General features: G+C 48.4%; 1 pseudogene; it reads left to right on the top strand.

Annotated features, from left to right (window-relative positions):
* The window catches only part of LOC123056963 (uncharacterized), a 28,179-nt pseudogene extending 4,315 nt beyond the window's left edge, over positions 1 to 23,864 (top strand).
* The last annotated feature ends 336 nt before the right edge of the window (positions 23,865 to 24,200 follow it).

Genomic DNA, 24,200 nt, shown 5'->3' with positions numbered 1-24,200 from the left:
GGGGAAGGGGTGCGCGACTGCCCCTTGGCCTCCTCTCCACTTCCTCCACTAGGCCCATTAAGGCCCATTAGGTTACCGGGGGGTTCCGGTAACTTCCCAGTACTTCGGTAAAATGCCGATTTCACCCGGAACACTTCCGATGTCCAAACATAGGCTTCCAATATATCAATCTTCATGTCTCGACCATTTCGAGACTCCTCGTCATGTCCTTGATCATATCCGGGACTCCGAACAACCTTTCGGTACATCAAAATATATAAACTCATAATGAAAATGTCATCGTAACATTAAGCGTGCGGACCCTACGGGTTCGAGAACAATGTAGACATGACCGAGACATGTCTCTGGTCAATAACCAATAGCGGAACCTGGATGCTCATATTGGCTCCTACATATTCTACGAAGATCTTTATCAGTCAGACCGCATAACAACACATGTTGTTCCCTTTGTCATCGGTATGTTACTTGCCCGAGATTCGATCGTCGGTATCTCAATACCTAGTTCAATCTCGTTACCGTCAAGTCTCTTTACTCGTTCCGTAATACATCATCCCGCAACTAACTTATTAGTTGCAATGCTTGCAAGGCTTAAGTGATGTGCATTACTGAGAGGGCCCAGAGATACCTCTCCGACAATCAGAGTGACAAATCCTAATATCGAAATACGCCAACCCAACAAGTACCTTCGGAGACACCTGTAGAGCACCTTTATAATCACCCAGTTACGTTGTGACATTTGGTAGCACACAAAGTGTTTCTCTGGTAAACGGGAGTTGCATAATCTCGTAGTCATAGGAACATGTATAAGTTATGAAGAAAGCAATAGCAACAAACTAAACGATCAAGTGCTAAGCTAATGGAATGAGTCAAGTCAATCACATCATTGTCCTAATGATGTGACCCCGTTAATCAAATGACAATTCATGTCTATGGCTAGGAAACATAACCATCTTTGATCAACGAGCTAGTCAAGTAGAGGCATACTAGTGACACTCTGTTTGTTTATGTATTCACACATGTATTATGTTTCCGGTTAATACAATTCTAGCATGAATAATAAACATTTATCATGATATAAGGAAATAAATAATAACTTTATTATTGCCTCTAGGGCATATTTCCTTCAGTCTCCCACTTGCACTAGAGTCAATAATCTAGATTACACAGTAATGATTCTAACACCCATGGAGCCTTGGTGCTGATCATGTTTTGCTCGTGGAAGAGGCTTAGTCAGCGGGTCTGCAACATTCAGATCCGTATGTATCTTGAAAATTTCTATGTCTCCCACTTGGACTAAATCCCGAATGGAATTGAAGCGTCTCTTGATGTGCTTGGTTCTCTTGTAAAATCTGGATTCCTTAGCCAAGGCAATTGCACCAGTATTGTCACAAAAGATTTTCATTGGACCCGATGCACTAGGTATGACACCTAGATCGGATATGAACTCCTTCATCCAGAGTCCTTCATTTGCTGCTTCCGAAGCAGCTATGTACTCCGCTTCACATGTAGATCCCACCATGAAGCTTTGTTTAGAACTGCACCAACTGACAGCTCCACCGTTCAATATAAACACGTATCCGGTTTGCGATTTTGAATCATTCGGATCAGTGTCAAAGCTTGCATCAACGTAACCATTTACATGAGCTCTTTGTCACCTCCATATATGAGAAACATATCCTTAGTCCTTTTCAGGTACTTCAGGATGTTCTTGACCGCTGTCCAGTGATCCACTCCAGGATTACTTTGGTGCCTCCCTGCTAGACTTATAGCAAGGCACACATTAGGTCTGGTACACAGCATTGTATACATGATAGAGCCTATGGCTGAAGCATAGGGAACATCTTTCATTTTCTCTCTATCTTCTGCGGTGGTCGGACATTGAGTCTTACTCAACTTCACACCTTGTAACACAGACAAGAACCCTTTCTTTGCCTGATCCATTTTGAACTTCTTCAAAACTTTGTCAAGGTATGTGCTTTGTGAAAGTCCAATTAAGCGTCTTGATCTATCTCTATAGATCTTAATGCCTAATATGTAAGTAGCTTCACCGAGGTCTTTCATTGAAAACATCTTATTCAAATATCCCTTTATGCTATCCAGAAATTCTATATCATTTCCAATCAATAATATGTCATCCACATATAATATCAGAAATGCTACAGAGCTCCCACTCACTTTCTTGTAAATACAGGCTTCTCCAAAAGTCTGTACAAAACCAAATGCTTTGATCACACTATCAAAGCGTTTATTCCAACTCCGAGAGGCTTGCACTAGTCCATAAATGGATCGCTGGAGCTTTCACACTTTATTAGCTCCCTTTGGATCGACAAAACCTTCTGGTTGCATCATATACAACTCTTCTTCCAGAAATCCATTCAGGAATGCAGTTTTAACATCCATTTGCCAAATTTCATAATCATAAAATGCGACAATTGCTAACATGATCCGGACAGACTTAAGCATTGCTACAGGTGAGAAGGTCTCATCATAGTCAATCCCTTGAACTTGTCGAAAACCTTTTGCAACAAGTCGAGCTTTGTAGACAATAACATTACCGTCAGCGTCAGTCTTCTTCTTGAAGATCCATTTATTCTCAATTGCTTGACGATCAACCGGCAAGTCAACCAAAGTCCACACTTTGTTCTCATACATGGATCCCATCTCAGATTTCATGGCTTCTAGCCATTTTGCGGAATCTGGGCTCACCATCGCTTCTTCATAGTTCGTAGGTTCATGATGATCTAGTAGCATGACTTCCAGAACAGGATTACCGTACCACTCTGGTGCAGATCTTATTCTGGTTGATCTACGAGGTTCGGTAGTAACTTGATCTGAAGTTTCATGATCATTATCATTAGCTTCCTCACTAATTGGTGTAGGTGTCACAGAAACGGTTTCTGTGATGTACTACTTTCCAATAAGGGAGCAGGTACAGTTACCTCATCAAGTTCTACTTTCCTCCCACTCACTTCTTTCGAGAGAAACTCCTTCTCTAGAAAGGATACATTCTTAGCAACGAAAGTCTTGCCTTCGGATCTGTGATAGAAGGTGTACCCAACAGTTTCCTTTGGGTATCCTATGAAGACACATTTCTCCGATTTGGGTTCGAGCTTATCAGGTTGAAGCTTTTTCACATAAGCATCGCAGCCCCAAACTTTCATAAACGACAACTTTGGTTTCTTACCAAACCACAGTTCATAAGGCGTCGTCTCAACGGATTTCAATGGTGCCCTATTTAACGTGAATGCAGCCGTCTCTAAAGCATAACCCCAAAACGATAGCGGTAAATCTGTAAGAGACATCATAGATCGCACCATATCTAGTAAAGTACGATTACGACGTTCGGACACACCATTACGCTGTGGTGTTCCGGGTGGCGTGAGTTGCGAAACTATTCCGCATTGTTTCAAATGTAGACCAAACTCGTAACTCAAATATTCTCCTCCACAATCAGATCGTATAAACTTTATTTTCTTGTTACGATGATTTCAACTTCACTCTGAAATTCTTTGAACTTTTCAAATGTTTCAGACTTATGTTTCATTAAGTAGATATACCCATATCTGCTTAAATCATCTATGAAGATGAGAAAATAACGATATCCGCCACGAGCCTCAATATTCATCGGACCACATACATCTGTATGTATGATTTCCAACAAATCCGTTGCTCTCTTCATAGTACCGGAGAACGGCGTTTTAGTCATCTTGCCCATGAGGCACGGTTCGCAAGTACCAAGTGATTCATAATCAAGTGATTCCAAAAGTCCATCAGTATGGAGTTTCTTCATGCGCTTTACACCGATATGACCTAAACGGCAGTGCCACAAATAAGTTGCACTATCATTATCAGCTCTGCATCTTTTGGCTTCAACATTATGAATATGTGTATCACTACTATCGAGATTCATCAAAAATAGACCACTCTTCAGGGGTGCATGAGCATAAAAGATATTACTCATATAAATAGAACAACCATTATTCTCTGATTTAAATGAATAGCCGTCTCACATCAAACAAGATCCAGATATAATTTTCATGCTCAACGCTGGCACCAAATAACAATTATTTAGGTCTAAAACTAATCCCGAAGGTAGATGTAGAGGTAGCATGCCGACCGTGATCACATCGACTTTGGAACCATTTCCCACACGCATCGTCACCTCGTCCTTTGCCAGTATTCGCTTAATCCGTAGTCCCTGTTTCGAGTTGCAAATGTTAGCAACATAACCAGTATCAAATACCCATGTGCTACTACGAGCTCTAGTAAGGTACACATCAATAACATGTATATCACATATACCTTTGTTCACCTTGACATCCTTCTTATCCGCCAAATACTTGGGGCAGTTCCACTTCCAGTGTCCAGTCTGCTTGCAGTATAAGCACTCAGTTTCAGGCTTAGGTCCAAATTTGGGTTTCTTCTCCTGAGCAGTAACTTGCTTACTGTTCTTCTTGAAGTTCCCCTTCTTCTTCCCTTTGCCCTTTTTCTTGAAACTGGCGGTCTTGTTGACCATCAACACTTGATGCTCCTTCTTTATTTCTACCTCCGCAGCCTTTAGCATTGCGAAGAGCTCGAGAATTGTCTTATCCATCCCTTGCATGTTATAGTTCATCATGAAGCTCTTGTAGCTTGGTGGCAGTGATTGAAGAACTCTGTCAATGACACTATCAACAGGAAGATTAACTCCCAGTTGAGTCAAGTGATTATGATACCCAGACATTTTGAGTATATGTTCACTGACAGAACTATTCTCCTCCATCTTGCAGCTATAGAATTTATTGGAGACTTCATATCTCTCAATCTGGGCATTTGCTTGAAATATTAACTTCAACTCCTGGAACATCTCATATGCTCCATGACATTCAAAACGTCGTTGAATTCCCGATTCTAAGCCGTAAAGCATGGCACACTGAACTATCGAGTAGTCATCAGCTTTGCTCTGCCAGATGTTCATAACATCTAGTGTTGCTCCAGCAGCAGGCCTGGCACCTAGCGGTTCTTCCAGGACGTAATTCTTCTGTGCAGCAATGAGGATAATCCTCAAGTTATGGACCCAGTCTGTGTAATTGCTACCATCATCTTTCAACTTTGCTTTCTCAAGGAACGCATTAAAATTCAACGGAATAACAGCACGGGCCATCTATCTACAATCAAACATAGACAAGCAAGATACTATCAGGTACTAAGTTCATGATAAATTTAAGTTCAATTAATCATATTACTTAAGAACTCCCACTTAGAAAGACATCCCTCTAATATTCTAAGTGATCACGTGATCCAAATCAACTAAACCATAACCGATCATCACGTGAAATGGAGTAGCTTTCAATGGTGAACATCAATATGTTGATCATATCTACTATATGATTCACGCTCGACCTTTCGGTCTCAGTGTTCCGAGGCCATATCTGCATATGCTAGGCTCGTCAAGTTTAACCTGAGTATTCTGCGTGTGCAAAACTGGCTTGCACCTGTTGTAGATGGACGTAGAGCTTATCACACCCGAATATCACGTGGTGTCTGGGCACGACGAACTTTGGCAACGGTGCATACTCAGGGAGAACACTTTTATCTTGAAATTTAGTGAGAGATCATCTTATAATGCTACCGTCAATCAAAGCAAGATAAGATGCATAAAAGATAAACATCACATGCAATCAATATAAGTGATATGATATGGCCATCATCATCTTGTGCTTGTGATCTTTATCTCCGAAGCACCGTCATGATCACCATCGTCACCGACGCGACACCTTGATCACCATCGTAGCATCGTTGTCGTCTCGCCAATCTTATGCTTCCACGACTATCGCTACTGCTTAGTGATAAAGTAAAGCATTACAACGCAATTGCATTGCATATAATAAAGCGACAACCATATGGCTCCTGCCAGTTGCCGATAACTCGGTTACAAAACATGATCATCTCATACAATTTTAGCATCATGTCTTGACCATATCACATCACAACATGCCCTGCAAAAACAAGTTAGACGTCCTCTACTTTGTTGTTTGCAAGTTTTATGTGGCTGCTACGGGCTTTAGCAAGAACCGTTCTTACCTACGCATCAAAACCACAACGATAGTTTGTCAAGTTGGTGATGTTTTAACCTTTGCAAGGAACGGGCGTAGCCTCACTCGGTTCAACTAAAGTTGGAGAAACTGACACCTGCCAGCCACCTGTGTGCAAAGCACGTCGGTAGAACCAGTCTCGCGTAAGCGTACGCGTAATGTCGGTCCGGGCCGCTTCATCCAACAATACCGCCGAACCAAAGTATGACATGCTGGTAAGCAGTATGACTTATATCACCCACAACTCACTTGTGTTCTACTCGTGCACAACATCAATGCATAAAACCTGGGCTCGGATGCCATGTCGTGGTTCTAAGCCTGACAGTAGAGTGGGGGGTAGGTATGGAGAGGCAAGGTCCTAGCTATGGAGAGGTTGTAAACACAAGGGATGTACGAGTTCAGGCCCTTCTCGGAAGAAGTAAAAGCCCTACGTCTCGGAGCCCGGAGGCGGTCGAGTGGATTATGTGTATATGAGTTACAAGGTGCCGAACCCCTCTACCTGTGGAGGGGGGTGGCTTATATAGAGTGCGCCAGGACCCCAGCCAGACCACGTAGGAGAGGGTTAAGGTGAGTTAAGTCTGGGGCGTTACTGGTAACGCCCCACATAAAGTGCCTTTACTATCATAAAGTCTACTTAATTACAGGCCGTTGCAGTGCAGAGTGCCTCTTGACCTTCTGGTGGTCGAGTGAGTCTTCGTGGTCGAGTCCTTCAAGTCAGTCGAGTGAGTCCCTCGTTGGTCGACTGGAAGGTGACCTCTTCTAAGGGTGTCCTTGGGCAGGGTACTTAGACCAGGTCTGTGACCCTACCCTAGGTACATGACCCCATCATTAGCCCCCGAATGGATTGAGGCTTCGAGTGAGGAAGGAGTTGATGTTGTTTCCGATTAACTTTTGCACATTGGTCGTGCGTTGTTCTGGACCAAAGAATCTCTTCGTTGATAGTGAGCAACTTGTCTTCAGTCGACTCGATCCATTCTCTTCTTTCGTCGAGTGATCTTTCGGGCTTCGACGATTTCCGAGCGACGGATCGCAGGAAATCCCGCGTCTGACAGACCGATCTGCCGTTCGCGGATTCCGCGGGATGCGAAATTTGGGGAAGCGCGCGAAGCGGAGCGGACCGCGGCGTTCGGATGGGACGGGACATAGACGCCTCGATCTCCGCGCCGCTTTCTTCGCCACGTATCCCGCCTGCATAACTGTTCCTGGATATGATTAGATCGACCGGGCCCACCTGTCATCCACTCGGAAGGGACCTTATAAATGCGCCCGGCGAGGGTTTTTTGTACAGTGCCTCAGCATTCTCTTTCTCTGCTCCCTTCGTCTCCGCCCACGCGCTCGCTCTCGCCTCCGCCCAACCTCTCCTCGCGCGTCTCACCGGCAACCATGGCCAAGGAGAAGACGGCGGCGCTGGAACGCGCGAAGAAGGCGTCGGCGACGGAGAAGGCGAAGGGGAGATCCACCAGCCGCGGCGGGTCTTCGTCTAGATCCCGCCTGCCGAAGGGCTGGGTCCAAGGAGATTGGATCCAGTCGACCATCACGGAGAAAGATCTCCTCGACATGGCCAACGAGGGCCTGATCCCCATGGAGCTGCGAGGCTTCCGGGGAAGGAGTGGCAGCCCCAGCCAGAAGAGGGTGAGTGCGTGCTCCTGGCCACCCATGTCGATCGTGGATTTTCTTTGCCGCCGAGTATTTTCTTCCGTGGTTTCTTGAACTTCTTTGGAGCGCAGCTCCACCACTTTACCCCAAATTCTATCGCCTATCTTGCCGCGTTCGTGTCCATGTGTGAGGGTTTTCTGGGCTGTCGACCGCACTGGGGCTTGTTCAAGCATATATTCACGTGTCGCTCTCAGACCGTGAAGAAGGCGAGCCCAGGCGACGAAAGAACCCGAGTCGTCCAAATGTGTGGGGGCCTGGGGATCCAGGTGAGGAATAAGAGCACCTTCCCAGCCATGACTTTTCCCGAGTCAGTCAGAGGCTGGCAGTCGACCTGGTTCTACTGCCAGGATCAGTCGACGCCGGGGCAGTCGAGTGGACTCCCTCAGTTTACCATGGACCGAGTGAACAAGCCCTCCTCTCTGAAGTTGATTCCGGAGGAGAAAGCTGACGTGAAGATGTTGATGGAGCGCGTGGTACAGTTGGTTCGGGAGGGAGTGACGGGCATGGATCTCCTGGAGGTTTTCCTTAGGCGTCGTATCCAGCCCCTTCAGTTCCGGAGCCACTGCATGTGGTTGTACTGTGGGACTGAAGACGAGACTCGAGTCCATCCAGAAGCAGTCGACGATGTCACTCTGGAAAGATGGATGGCCGCCGTTACCGGAAACAAGGATAACCCACGCGGAGCCAGAAGGATTCCTCCACTCGACCACAACAGTGATCCAAACAAGGTATGCCTGCTCTGCTCTCCACTGTGTTCTTGTCATATTCATTTCTGTTTATTCTGCCAATTGGTCGATTGATCCTTGTCTTGATGTCTATCAGGCCCTCACCGAGCTGTACTCGATGCCCAATGGAGCACAGGCTCCGACTGAGGAGGGTGAGGCGAGTGGGGGCGAGAGCCAGGAGGAGGAGGAATGGGACTCGGACGTTGCTGAGGATGATGATGACGATGACGACGATGACGGTGATGAAGATGACGCTGAAGACGAGGAAGAAGAGGAGGAGGAGGTCGTACCACCGCGCTCAGAAAGGCGGTCGAAGCTTGTCCACGACCCTTCGACTGAACGTGGCAAGGGGGTTGCGACCGTTGCACAGTCGACCAAGCGCCCTCGGACCACCTCTCCGGCGCCGACTGAAAAGGCGCCGAAGCAGCCCAGGGCGGCTCCGTCGAAGCCGACCAAGCTCCTGCCGAAGATGAAGGTGTCCATCCCCACCATATCAGGGTAATCATGCTGCTTAAGTCTTCTTATTTTGTGTGAACTTTGTCTCTGGTTGACGCTGAAGTTAGTCGACTGATTCTTTGGAGTTGCAGTGCTGCTACTTCTGAGACCTCAGCCCGGGCTGATGACCATGAGATGGAGGACGCAGCAACCTCAAAACCAGGTACTATATTCTTAACGCCGTTTTTAGTCGACTGACTCATGATCTCTAATCCTGATTCTTCTCTGTAGCTCCACCCAATGTTGTTATCACTCTCCCTGATGATGATGAGGATGAGGAACCGCTGAAGCGCAGAAAGAGTAGGAAAGCGTCTGCTAGCAGGGTGCCCCAGGATGTGACGGCGCCTGAGACTCTGGTTGCGGAGGAGGAGAACACCACTCGACACACCGTGTCGTTCGCAGATCCACTGACGAGTGCCCCGCAGCCCTCCCTCTTCACGACGCACCACGTCCCAGAGGACCAAGCTGGCGCGGCGAAGGAGGCGATACGCCAGGCAGGAATCATGATGGAGCAGTTGAAGGACCATCCGGGATGCGAGCCAGGTAGCTTACGACGCCAGTTCTGCCCTCCAAAGCAATGTTCAGGTCAGTCGACCACCGTTTGTTCTGTTAGGATATGCTGCCAAAAACTTTTCCTTTCCAGAATTTATAGTAGTCACCCAGTGGGTGTGTCGATTTAGACTCCGTGTTAGCGGGGGCACGCTGAGTGCACCCGCTGGGTGTAGTCCCCAAGGCTAAGGTCGACTGCTGGCAGTCGGCCTTAGGCTTTATAATTTCAGTCTTTCGTCATTCGACCAAGTCGACTGGATTTCGCAAACCGGTCGACTGGTCGACTCTGTCTTCAATAGGATTAGTGGGGGCACGCTGAGTGCACCCACTGGGTGTAGTCCCCAAGGCTAAGGTCGACTGCTGGCAGTCGGCCTTAGGCTTTATAATTTCAATCTTTCCGTCATTCGACTATGTCGACTGGATTTCGCAAACCGGTGGGGGCACGCTGAGTGCACCCACTGGGTGTAGTCCCCGAGACTGTGGTCGACTGCTTGCAGTCGATTACAGTCTTAAAGAATACATCTCTCTTTTTTTTGAGGTCGACTGGTCGACTCTATCTTCAATAGGATTAGTGGGGGCACGCTGAGTGCACCCACTGGGTGTAGTCCCCGAGACTACGGTCGAATGCTTGTATTCGGCTGTAGTCTTAGAAACGTGTGATTTTTCCCTTTTTCACTCGGAAGTGAATTATATTTGACATTTAGTCGATTGGTTCTTCGCAGAACTCCTGTGATCTTGTGGCTCGCTACTCTGAGCTGGAAAACAAGCACACTCAACTCGAGCTGAACTTGAAGCTGGTTCAGGAGAAGCTGACGAAGGCAAAGGAGGAGACCGAAGGTATGTTTGGTGAGACCCTGACGACTGCTTTTCCCCTTGTTTGTTTCAAAATCTGATCTTGCTGTAACTTGCAGGTAAGGTAAGGGAGGCCCAACAGAAGAAAGACCTTGAACTAGCTGAGAAGATCAAGCTTGCTGACGAGAAGTTAGCTTCAGTCACCAAGCTTGAACAAGACAATACCAATCTGAAAGCTGCTCTTGGGATCGCCAACAAGGAGGTCAGTCGACTGAAAACTGATAAAGCTGCCCTGACCGACCAAGTCAGTAAGTTGACTGGGAAGAAAAATGATCTGGAGGCCTTCCTGAGTGGTCTTGCCAAGAAGCTGTTTCTTATGCTTGAAGGTAAACCTCTATGCTCGGCAATCATTTCCAATCGTGGTTTTTCCATTCGACCATCCCTTGACTCAGTGATCGTCCTTGCAGAATTTTGCCAAAACTTTGAAGAAGAAACTAGCCGGCTGGAGCCAAACCTCGACCCCGTCAATTCTCCGGTGAACGACGAAGTTGCCATGGATGTTTTCCGACTGGAGTCCCGTGTTGCAGCTGTCGTGGACTATCTCGCAAGGCTGAAGGTCGCCACATCTCGCATCGACTCGACGCTCTGGCCCGGGGAGACACTTCAGAATGACCTTGAGTCGCTGATGGCTCGCTTGAACACGATCCCTGGTCGAGTGCAGGAATGGAAGAAGTCCTCGGCTCGGTGCGGTGCAGATGTTGCTCTGTGTCTGGCCCGAGTCCACTGCAAAGATGCGCGAGAAGAGAAGCTGGCGGCCCTCCGGGTGGCCAACACCAAGAAACACGACTTCAGGTCCTTTATGGAAACTTTCCTTGCGGCTGCCACTCGGATCGCAGACGGAATTGATCTTGATGAGTTTGTTGCACCTTCCAGCCCTCCACAGGAGGGGTAAAAAACTTCTTCTAGCTCGACGCTTTAAATTTGCCTCGGTATGCCGAGTGGAATTGTAACCGATAAACTTTAACGGGCTTAACGCCTGAGCACTTTCGTTTCCTTTAGATATCGATTCGAACTTGAATTTGGTGCTTGAATATGATTGCTTTTGGCTCGAAATGTCTTTTGCGGGTTCAAAGCAGGGTGCCTTTACTGCAATCGACTTATTCCTTAGTCCACTTAGGCGAGCACTCGGCTGCGGCTAAGCCTCCGAGTGGAAGTCTGGCTTACCACTCGGTAGGATCTTTATAACTTAGGCGAGTACTTGGACTGCAGCTAAGCCTCCGAGTGAGAGGTTTGCTCTTCACTCAGTAGGATTTTGATAACTTAGGCGAGCATTGAGCTGCAGCTAAGCCCCCGAGTGAGAGGTTTGCTCTTCACTCGGTAGGATTTTTATAACTTAGGCGAGTACTGGACTGCAGCTAAGCCTCCGAGTGAGAGGTTTGCTCTTCACTCGATAGGATTTTTCATAACTTAGGCGAGCACAGGGCTGCAGCTAAGCCTCCGAGTGAGAGGTTTGCTCTTCACTCGGTAGGATTTCGATAACTTAGGCGAGTACTTGGACTGCAGCTAAGCCTCCGAGTGAGAGGTTTGCTCTTCACTCGGTAGGATTTTCGATAACTTAGGCGAGTACTTGGACTGCAGCTAAGCCTCCGAGTGAGAGGTTTGCTCTTCACTCGGTAGGATTTTTATACTTAGGCGAGCACTGGACTGCAGCTAAGCCCCGAGTGAGAGGTTTGCTCTTCACTCGGTAGGATTTTTATAACTTAGGCGAGTACTTGGACTGCAGCTAAGCCTCCGAGTGAGAGGTTTGCTCTTCACTCGGTAGGATTTTGATAACTTAGGCGAGTACTTGGACTGCAGCTAAGCCTCCGAGTGAGAGGTTTGCTCTTCACTCGGTAGGATTTTGATACTTAGGCGAGTACTTGGACTGCAGCTAAGCCTCCGAGTGGGAGGTTTGCTCTTCACTCGGTAGGATTTTGATAACTTAGGCGAGTACTTGGACTGCAGCTAAGCCTCCGAGTGAGAGGTTTGCTCTTCACTCGGTAGGATTTTGATAACTTAGGCGAGTACTTGGACTGCAGCTAAGCCTCCGAGTGGAAGTCCGGCTTACCACTCGGTAGGATTTTTGATTACTTAGGCGAAACGGATTCGCAGCTAAGCCTCCGAGTGGGAGTTTGGCTCATCACTCGGTAGGATTTTTACAAACTTAGGCGAAACGGATTCGCGGCTAAGTCTCCGAGTGGGAGTCTGGCTCATCACTCGGTAGGATTTTTACAAACTTAGGCGAAACGGATTCGCGGCTAAGTCACCCACTGAGGGGAATTTTATTGGACAAAATAAAAAGTGACAAAAATTATGGAGGAACTATGACACTATTATTTTGAGGTCCATGAACTACAGAAGTACTTTATTGCAACTCATCCGAGTGATAAACCTTAAGTGTAAAATGGGCGGAGTAGTTCCGCGTTCCAAGCTCGGGGCTCGTCGATATTATGCTCGACGTTGTAAACACGGTACGCCCCGTTGTGGAGGACCTTGGTGACGATGAAGGGACCTTCCCAAGAAGGAGCAAGCTTGTGTGGTTTGTGCTGATCCACTCGGAGAACCAAATCTCCTTCCTGGAAGGCTCGACCTCTCACATTTCTGGCGTGGAAACGACGCAAATCTTGTTGGTAGATGGTCGACCGGATCAGAGCCATCTCCCTTTCTTCCTCTAAAAGGTCGACTGCGTCCTGCCGCGCTTGTTCAGCTTCTGCTTCGTTGTAGATTTCAACTCGAGGAGCATTGTGGAGAAGATCACTCGGCAAGACTGCTTCAGCTCCGTAGACCAAGAAGAATGGAGTTCTTCCGGTCGACCGATTAGGTGTGGTCCGCAGTCCCCAAAGCACTGAGGGAAGTTCGTCGACCCAAGCTCCAGCTGCATGCTTGAGATCACGCATCAGTCGGGGTTTCAATCCCTTGAGAATCAGGCCATTGGCTCGCTCTGCTTGTCCATTCGACTGCGGATGGGCGACTGAAGCGTAGTCGACCCGTGTGCCTTGAGAGTTACAGAAATCTCTGAATTCCTCCGAGTCAAAGTTCGACCCATTATCCGTAATGATGCTGTGCGGGACTCCATATCTGAATATTAGTTCCCTGATGAAGCTAACAGCAGTACCGGCGTCAAGGTTCTTGATTGGTTTAGCCTCAATCCACTTGGTGAACTTGTCGACTGCCACCAGTACATGCGTGAAGCCACTTCGCCCTGTTCTCAAAGGACCGACCATGTCCAACCCCCATACTGCGAAAGGCCAGACGAGTGGAATGGTCTTCAGGGCTGATGCAGGCTTGTGCGACATATTCGAGTAAAACTGACATCCCTCGCACTTATCCACTATCTCCTTTGCCATCTCATTCGCCTTTGGCCAGTAAAATCCGGCTCGGTATGCTTTGGCCACGATGGTCCGAGAGGACGCATGATGACCACAGGTCCCCGAGTGAATATCATTAAGGATGATTCGACCTTCTTCCGGCGTTATGCACTTCTGACCGACTCCAGTCGCGCTTTCTCTGTATAACTGTCCTTTGATTACGGTAAAGGCCTTAGATCGGCGGACGATCTGTCGAGCCTCTTCCTCATCCTCCGGGAGCTCTTTTCTCAGGATATACGCGATATATGGAACTGTCCAATCGGGAATGACCACCAAGATCTCCATGACCAAGTCGACCACTGCTGGGACTTCAACCTCAGTCGGATCTGTGGCACTCTTGGGCTGTGGAGCTTCTTCGGTGAAAGGATCTTCTTTGACTGACGGAGTGTGTATATGCTCCAAGAACACACCACTCGGAATGGCTTCTCTCTTGGAACCTATCTTTGCTAGATCATCAGCTGCTTGATTTTTCAGTCGGGGTATATGATGGAGCTCCAACCCCTCGAACTTCTTTTCCAGCTTCCTCACTGCACTGCAGTATCCAGTCATGGCTGGGCTTCTCACGTCCCACTCCTTCATCACTTGGTTGACCACTAAATCCGAGTCGCCATAGACCATCAGGCGACGGACGCCGAGTGAAATGGCCATGCGCAACCCATATAAGAGGGCCTCATATTCTGCCTCATTGTTGGAGGAATCAAAGTGAATCTGGAGCACATATCTGAGCTTATCTCCTCTGGGGGAAACCAGGACAACCCCAGCACCGGAACCATTCAACATCTTAGAGCCATCAAAGAACATGGTCCAATGCTCCGAGTGAACTTCAGTCGGCTGCTGCTGTTCAATCCACTCGGCGAGGAAATCTGCTATTGCCTGGGACTTAATGGCTTTCTTTGCCTCAAACTTGATATCAAGGGGAAGAAGTTCAATCGCCCATTTGGCCACTCGACCAGTTGCATCTCTGTTGTGCAAAATCTCTGATAGTGGAGCGTCGCTGACGACTGTGATGGAATGATCAGAGAAATAATGAGCAACCTTCTTTGTGGTCATGTATATTCCATACACAAGCTTCTGATAATGAGGATATCTCTGCTTGGATGGAGTCAAGACTTCAGACAAATAATACACTGGGCGCTGAACTTTGAGAGCTTTTCCTTCTTCTTCCCGCTCGACCGTAAGCACAGTACTGACGACTTGTCCTGTGGCTGCGATATAGAGCAACAGAGGCTCTTTGCTGATTGGAGCAGCAAGCACCGGCTGGGTGGAGAGCAGAGCTTTTAGCTCGGCAAACGCTGCATCAGCTTCTGGAGTCCACTCGAACTTGTCTGCCTTCTTCATCAGTCGGTAAAGAGGCAATGCCTTTTCACCGAGTCGTGAGATGAATCGACTTAATGCGGCCAAGCATCCAGTAAGCTTCTGGACATCGTGCACTCGCACAGGGCGTTTCATTCGGAGAATAGTGCCGATCTTCTCTGGATTAGCGTCGATTCCTCGTTCGGAAACGAGAAAACCGAGTAACTTGCCACCAGGAACTCCAAATGTGCACTTTGATGGATTGAGCTTGATATCATACCTTCTGAGGTTGGCAAATGTTTCGGCGAGATCAGCGAGCAGGTCGGAACCTTTTCGTGACTTGACAACGATATCATCCATATATGCTTCCACATTCCGACTGATTTGAGTGAGTAGACACTTCTGAATCATTCGCATAAATGTGGCTCCGGCATTCTTGAGGCCGAATGGCATGGTGATATAGCAGAAGCACCCGAATGGAGTGATGAAAGCTGTTTTTACCTCGTCGGGTCCGTACAGACGGATCTGGTGGTACCCGGAGTAGGCGTCTAGAAAAGACAGTCTCTCGCATCCCGCGGTCGAGTCAACAATTTGATCTATGCGAGGGAGAGGAAAATGATCTTTCGGGCAGGCCCGGTTGATGTGCTTGAAATCAATGCACATTCGGAGCGATTTGTCCTTCTTAGGAACCATGACGACATTAGCGAGCCACTCGGAGTGGTATATCTCTCGGATAAATCCTGCCGCCAACAGTCGAGCCACTTCCTCACCAATGGCTTTTCTCTTCTGGACGGCGGACCGCCGAAGATGCTCTTTGACTGGTTTTGCAGATGAGTCGACTCTTAGGCGATGCTCAGCCAGTCCCCTGGGAACACCTGGCATGTCAGCGGGCTTCCATGCAAAAATGTCCCAGTTCTCACGGAGGAACTGGATGAGCGCTTCTTCCTATTTCGGGTCGAGTGTTGTGGAGATGTGGGTCGGAGCTGCATCGGGGTCGGTCGGGTGAATGTGAACAGGCTTCGTCTCACCGGACGACTGAAATGCAGACTCTGTGGCGGGTTTCTTGGATCGCAGCAAGTCACTCGGATCTGCATTTTGCTTGTATTCTTCGAACTCGACCGCTGTCACCTGGGAATCGGCAATCTTTGAGCCCTTCTGAAAGCACTCTTCTGCCTTTTTCCGATCACCGGTGACAGTGATCACTCCTTTGGGGCCGGGCATCTTCAATTTGAGGTACACGTAACATGGTCGAGCCATGAACCGTGCGTAAGCTGGTCTCCCCAAAATGGCATGATATGCACTCTGAAAATCCACGACCTCAAACGTCAACTTTTCTTTGCGAAAATGTTTCGAATCACCAAACACCACGTCCAGAGCTATTTGGCCGAGTGACTCGGCTTTCTTCCCTGGTATAACTCCATGAAAGCTCATGTTACTGGTGCTCAGTCGGGACATCGGAATGCCCATTCCTTTCAGTGTGTCTGCATACAACAAATTCAGCCCGCTTCCACCGTCCATCAGCACTTTTGTCAGTCGAGTGCCTTCGACAACTGGATCGACCACCAAAGCTTGCCTCCCAGGGGTGGCAATATGAGTCGGGTGATCAGATTGGTCGAATGTGATGGGTATTTGGGACCATTTCAGATAATTTGCTTTTGCTGGGGCAACCATGTTCACTTCTCGGTTAATGACTTTCAATCGACTCTTGCTTTCCACATCTGCAAAGATCATCAGAGTGGAGTTGATATGCGGATATCCTTCCTCACTGTCCTCCTTGTCTTCGGCCTTGTCCGACTCCTTCTCCTTGTCCTTAGACTGTTTTCCCTGAAACTGCTGGATCAGGAGTCGACATTGGCGAGTGGTATGCTTCGGGTAGATGATATTCCCCTCTTCGTCTTTCTTCGTGTGGATGTGACACGGCATATCCATCACGTCGTTCCCTTCTTTATCCTTCACCTTCTTAGGGTTCCAGGATCCTTTTGGTTTCCCTTTAAACTTTCCCTGAGTCACGGCCAGAGCCTCTCCAGGAGCTGCTGGTTCAGCCTTCCGCTTCTGTTTCCGACTGGTGTTTCCCTTTTCCGACTGACTCGGCTTGTGCTTGCCGCTTCGGAGTCGGTCTTCTTCTTCGCCGTTGGCGTACTTGGTAGCAATCTCCATCATCCGACTCAAGGTCATGTCACCGGTTCGACCAAATTTCAAACTTAATTCTCTGTTCTTGACGCCATCTTTAAGGCGCAGACTGCCTGATGATCAGACACATTCTCCACAGTATGGTGCAAAGTGATCCATCTCTGAATATACTCTCTGAGAGTCTCATTGGTCTTCTGCACGCAGACTTGCAACTCTGTCAGTCCAGCTGGTCGCTTGCAAGTTCCTTCAAACGTTCTGATGAACACTCGGGACAGATCTTCCCAAGTGTAAATGCTGCTAGGAGGTAATTGAGTCAACCATGCCCTGGCAGAACCTTCCAGCATGAGGGGCAAATGCTTCATGGCCACCTCGTCGTTCCCACCACCAATCTGAACTGCCACTCGGTAGTCCTCAAGCCAAGTTTCAGGCTTAGACTCACCAGTGAACTTGCTGACTCCTGTTGCCAACCTGAAATTGGGAGGGATAACTGCGGCTCTGATAGCTCTGCTGAAACATTCAGGACCAGAAACATGCACTCGACTGCTTGTGGGCGCATCTCTGTCGAGTCCGCCTCGATGGGCTCTGTTCCGGTCGACCAAACCTTGCACGATAATGGATCGCGCGTCGAAGCCTGGTTCTCTGGGGTCGACTGGAACTCTTCGCCCCGTACTGAACTGACGCCTGTCATCTTGCTGCCGAGGAGCGTAAGACCCACCCCTCGGAGGGGAATTGGGCACTCGACGCCTATCATCTCGGTCGAGTCGGTCACCATATTGGTCTCGCCGATTCTCGCGCCCTTCACGCCGCGGAGGCGATCTGGGACTGTGAGCCGACTGAACCGTATTCGCAGCGACGGATCGACTGTGAATTCTGTTGCGCGACTGCGACACGGCCGAATTCTGATCTCCTGCTGCCCGGAGCAGATCCCTGATCTGCATCAAGCCTCTGCCAGCTTCCGACTGAGAAGGCTGGATGGACTCTGCTATACGGGTCGCAGCTGCTAAATTCTGGATTGGGGTTCGATATACCTGAGTCGGCGGGAAGAGTTGACGTCGACTGGTGTCGGGAACTCGTTGCCGCGCGCGCTCGTCGAGTGCTCGCTGAAGATTCTCCAGTCGAGTGCGTTCGGCCAAATTGGCCAAACGTGCCTCCTCCAAGGCGCGAGCCTCGGGGGTTTCTCCTGCGATGGGAGTACGCAGGGCATCCACGTTCCTGCGGCGAAGTTCCTCTCTTTGCAGAGAGTCGAGTGGCTCGGGCTGGTACTCTTCGTGGTCTCGTGCGGGGTCGCCTCCGTCGCCTGCTCCACCATCACGGGCGAAGCCAGGGGGACTGCGGGGCCCGTCGACCATCAGGATTTCCGCCGCTGGATCACTGCTATCGCACTCGGATGCGGTCTCTACGGAGCCAGTCGACAGATCGAACAGGCCGTAGAGAGATTCGTCGGGCTCGATTGCCGCAACTTGGGTGGTGGCCGTCTGGCGAGCCACCGCGTGCCTCACCCACCGCTGAAGCCTCGACCGGCCCGAGCGCTTGCGCTGGCGGGAGACCGGGAGGGTGGCCGATGGGGAGTCGACCGATACGGGGTCGACGGTTGCCGCAGCAGAACGCCGCGGACACATGCGCGAAAATGCGTCGCACCGCGGACAGGGAGCGCATCAACGTCAAGTGGAGCCTCCTGGAGCCAGGCGGAGTCGTCGGTGACGAAGGTGAGAGCGCCGAGACGGATCTCTCGACCCTCGACCAAAACTCCAGCAGCCACCATGATGAAAGTACTCGGAAGAATCGCAACTTCTCCACAAAATTGCTAAAACACCGGCCCCACGGTGGGCGCCAACTGTCGTGGTTCTAAGCCTGACAGTAGAGTGGGGGGTAGGTATGGAGAGGCAAGGTCCTAGCTATGGAGAGGTTGTAAACACAAGGGATGTACGAGTTCAGGCCCTTCTCGGAAGAAGTAAAAGCCCTACGTCTCGGAGCCCGGAGGCGGTCGAGTGGATTATGTGTATATGAGTTACAAGGTGCCGAACCCCTCTACCTGTGGAGGGGGGTGGCTTATATAGAGTGCGCCAGGACCCCAGCCAGCCCACGTAGGAGAGGGTTTAAGGTGAGTTAAGTCCGGGGCGTTACTGGTAACGCCCCACATAAAGTGTCTTTACTATCATAAAGTCTATTTAATTACAGGCCGTTGCAGTGCAGAGTGCCTCTTGACCTTCTGGTGGTCGAGTGAGTCTTCGTGGTCGAGTCCTTCAAGTCAGTCGAGTGAGTCCCTCGTTGGTCGACTGGAAGGTGACCTCTTCCAAGGGTGTCCTTGGGCAGGGTACTTAGATCAGGTCTGTGACCCTACCCTAGGTACATGACCCCATCATGCCACTGTTGGGGAATGTAGTAATTTCAAAATTTTCCTACGCACACACAAGATCATGGTGATGCATAGCAATGAGAGGGGAGAGTGTTGTCCATGTACCCTTGTAGACCGAAAGCGGAAGCGTTAGCACAACGCGGGTGATGTAGTCGTACGTCTTCACGGCCCGACCGATCAAGCGCCGAAACTATGGCACCTCCGAGTTCTAGCACACGTTCAGCTCTATGACGATCCCTGGACTCCGATCCAGCAGAATGTCGGGGAAGAGTTCTGTCAGCACAACGGTGTGGTGACGATCTTGATGTTCTACTGTTGCAGGGCTTCGCCTAAGCACCACCACAATATTATCGAGGACTATGGTGGAGGGGGGCACCGCACACGGCTAAGAGATCAATGATCAACTGTTGTGTCTCTGGGGTGCCCCCCTGCCCCTGTATATAAAGGAGAAAGGGGGAGGAGGTGCGGCCAGGCAAGGGGCGCGCCAGGAGGAGTCCTACTCCTCTTGGGAGTAGGACTCCCCCCTTTCCATGTTGGACTAGAACTTGGGGGGGGGGGAGAGAGAGGGAAAAGGAAAGGGGGGGGGGGCGTCGACCCCCTCCTTGTCCAATTCATACTAGGGGGGGAGGGGCACGCGGCTGCCCCCTGGCCTCCTCTCCACTTCCTCCACTAGGCCCATTAAGGCCCATTAGGTTACCGGGGGGTTCCGGTAACCTCCCGGTACTCCGGTAAAATGTCGATTTCACCCGGAACACTTCCGATGTCCAAACATAGGATTCCAATATATCAATCTTCATGTCTCGACCATTTCGAGACTCCTCGTCATGTCCTTGATCATATCCGGGACTCCGAACAACCTTTCGGTACATCAATATATATAAACTCATAATGAAACTGTCATCGTAACGTTAAGCGTGCGGACCCTACGGGTTCGAGAACAATGTAGACATGACCGAGACATGTCTCTGGTCAATAACCAATAGCGGAACCTGGATGCTCATATTGGCTCCTACATATTCTACGAAGATCTTTATTGGTCAGACCGCATAACAACATACGTTGTTCCCTTTGTCATCGGTATGTTACTTGCCCGAGATTCGATCGTCGGTATCTCAATACCTAGTTCAATCTCGTTACCGGCAAGTCTCTTTACTCGTTTCGTAATACATCATCCCGCAACTAACTTATTAGTTGCAATGCTTGCAAGGCTTAAGTGATGTGCATTACCGAGAGGGCCCAGAGATACCTCTTCGACAATCGGAGTGACAAATCCTAATCTCGAAATACGCCAACCCAACAAGTACCTTCGGAGACACCTGTAGAGCACCTTTATAATCACCCAGTTACGTTGTGACATTAGGTAGCACACAAAGTGTTCCTCCGGTAAACGGGAGTTGCATAATCTCATAGTCATAGGAACATGTATAAGTTATGAAGAAAGCAATAGCAACAAACTAAACGATCAAGTGCTAAGCTAATGGAATGGGTCAAGTCAATCACATCATTCTCCTAATGATGTGATCTCGTTAATCAAATGACAATTCATGTCTATGGCTAGGAAACATAACCATCTTTGATCAACGAGCTAGTCAAGTAGAGGCATACTAGTGACACTCTGTTTGTTTCTGTATTCACACATGTATTATGTTTCCGGTTAATACGATTCTAGCATGAATAATAAACATTTATCATGATATAAGGAAATAAATAATAACTTTATTATAGCCTCTAGGGCATATTTCCTTCACCGGAGGGTATGAATGATACTTCTATAACTTTGATCCCAAAGGTATGGTTCCCTCAGAAAATCTCTCAATATCGTCCAATATCTCTATGCCCGGTTTTGTATAAAATCGCAGCAAAGGCTATTGCCAATCGGGTCAGAGTTTGTTTGGATGAGATTATTGGCGAAGAACAAAGTGCTTTTGTCCCCGACCGCTTGATCACTGACAATGTTTGAATTGCGCATGAGAGTGTGCATGCCATGAAGCGAAGGAAGAAAGGGGGCAATGCAGTTTATGCGGTGAAGTTGGACATGATGAAGGCCTATGATTGTGTTGAGTGGCACTATCTTGAGGCAATCATGATGCAGCTGGGTTTTGGTGCAGAGTTCGTGCGACTGATTTTGAAATGTGTTACTTCGGTCCGATTTTCAGTATGTGTCAATGGCGAACTGCTGCATTTCTTCACTCCATCATGTGGATTACGGCAAGGTGATCCAATATCACCATACTTGTTTCTACTTTGTGCTGAAGGTTTCACCTCCTTGCTGAATCATTTTGGTGGAACACAAGTTGAAAAAGGGATAAGGGTGAGCTATCGGTCTCCATGGATTAATCATTTATTATTTGCATACGATAGTCTCATCTTTATGCAAGCTCAAGTGCAGAGTGCTCACCGTTTGAATGAAATCTTGCGGATCTATGGCAAGTGTTCGGGATAGGCAGTGAATAAAGATAAAAGTTCAATCTATTTTAGTCCAAACACTTTGGCTCCGATCCGGCAAGCTTTAAAGGAAATTCTTGGAATAAATGTGGAGGCATTCAGTGAGCGGTACTTGGGGCTGCCTATAGCTGTTGGGAGGATAACCAGTGGGACCTTTGATCATATTGGAGAAAGAATGAGGAGTAAACTCCAAGGGGGGTCCGAGAGAATGATCTCTTGTGCAGGAAGGGAGGTACGAATAAAATCTATAGCTCAAGCAATACCTACTTTCAGCATGAGTTGTTTCAAACTGACTAAGAAAGTTTGCTCGAGTTTGACCGCTTCTATGGCAAAGTATTGGTGGAGTAGCTCTCTCGATCGGCGTTCAATGCATTGGATGAGTTGGGAGGCTCTCGCACAACCAAAAATCAGAGGAGGGATGGGATTCCGAGAGTTGGAATTGTTCAATATAGCACTCCTTGGTAAACATGGCTGGAGACTGATGACTGAACCAAACTCTCTATGTTCTAGAGTGTTAAAAGGATGATACTTCCCTTCTTGTGATTTTATGCAAGCAAGTGCTTCCAAGAATTCTTCGGCGACTTGACGAGCGATCATTGCTGGGAGGAAAGCTTTGAAGGCTGGGCTGATCAAGCGCGTTGGCAGCGGTACAACGGTGTCTATTTGGGAAGATAAATGGATCCCAGAAACACTTACACCCTGTAGCCCGCCTGGGAGATGCGCAAATCAGCTGGGTTGCTGATTTGATTGATGATGAGAACTGGACGTGGAAAACTGATGTTGTTAGGCAATCTTTTATACCTATGGATGCTGATGCAATTCTTAATATACCCTTGAGAACGGGAGGTGGAGAAGATCTTATGGCTTGGGCACCTGAGAGGTCGGGGATGTACACTGTAAAGTCAGGTTATCGCTCTCTTATGATTCAGAACGAGCAAAAAGCTCTGGAAGAAGGGACGATGACGGATACTTCAGAGACTGATAAACAGTTGTGGTCTCGGCTATGGAAACTCAAGGTTTTGCCCAAAGTTCGTGTCTTCTGGTGGCGTGTTTTACGTGGTATTTTGCGCGTAGAAAGCACTTTGAAATATCGACATATATCCACCGAGAGTAAGTGCAAAATCTATTTGCACTCGGACGAGGATATGATGCATGCTTTATTGAATTGTTCCCATGCGAGAAGGTTCTGGAACAAAGCAACTGCATGGCTTGATATAAAGCGACCAAACTTGCATCCTCTCACCTGGGCAAAGGACATTCTTTGCGTCTCCTCTTTTTCAGAGTCGGACAGAGCCAAGATAATCTCTGTCATGTGGTCTATCTGGACTTCACGCAACAATATTACACATGACAAAGATGGTTTTGATCCCGCTCAGGCTATGAAGCGAATACGGGAAGCTCTTGCTGTGTTGGAATTACCTCAAGCGCATGCATGTATCTTGCCCGGTCATGGGTGGAGACCGCCTGATGCAGGATGGATAAAAATCAATACTGATGGTAGTATTGCTATGGAATTCCGTCAAGGAGGAGCTGGAGGGGTGGATCGATCATCGTCTGAGCTTAAGGCTGCATGGTGTAAGCCCTACACGGGGATAACGGACCCCCTCCTAGCTGAAGCGTTGGCTCTTCGAGATGGAGCAGTTTTTGCAAGGCTTCGAGGATATGATCAAGTCATCTTGGAGACCGACAGTCTAGAGATGGTGAATCTCTGGCACTCACGCCATGATCGTTCGGTGGTGGCGCCTATTCTTACTAAATCATGCCTCTTTTTTTTAAGTCTTTTGTTATTCAACATGTTTCGAGATCAACCAACTTTCCTGCTCACCTTTGTGCGAAGCAAGCTAGCACTTTTGATGTAACAGATTGTTGGTTAGACTCCACTCCTACTTTTCTTGTAACTAGCCTCCTGGCTGATTCGGCCGGGGTGGTTTCTGTTGAATAAAGCTCCCAATTTCCTCGCAAAAAAATGGATGTATGTAGAACTGAAATACATCTAGATATATCCATACATGTGACAAGTAATTCAAAACAAAGAGAATAGATAGGAGATATTAAGACAAGTCTCCCAACTATAAGTATTTCAGTACAGAGGTAATAGATACTAGACTTCATTAATGCGCCAAACGTGACATTGGAGAAACGGTGCTTTGTTGAATTCGTGCGTTTCACTTCACTTCGAGACCCCCACTGCCACCACAATTTTCCATTTTGCTGTTTTTTTTTCTGTACAGCTATCTGTCTATTTTTAAAGGGCACTTATACGCGCCAACACGAAACG

The sequence above is a fragment of the Triticum aestivum genome, chromosome 3A, assembly GCF_018294505.1.
Source record: "Triticum aestivum cultivar Chinese Spring chromosome 3A, IWGSC CS RefSeq v2.1, whole genome shotgun sequence".
In the NCBI taxonomy this organism is placed as follows: Eukaryota; Viridiplantae; Streptophyta; class Magnoliopsida; order Poales; family Poaceae; genus Triticum; species Triticum aestivum.
Note: the sequence above shows the minus strand (reverse complement) of the source record. Positions and strands in the feature narration are given on the sequence as shown.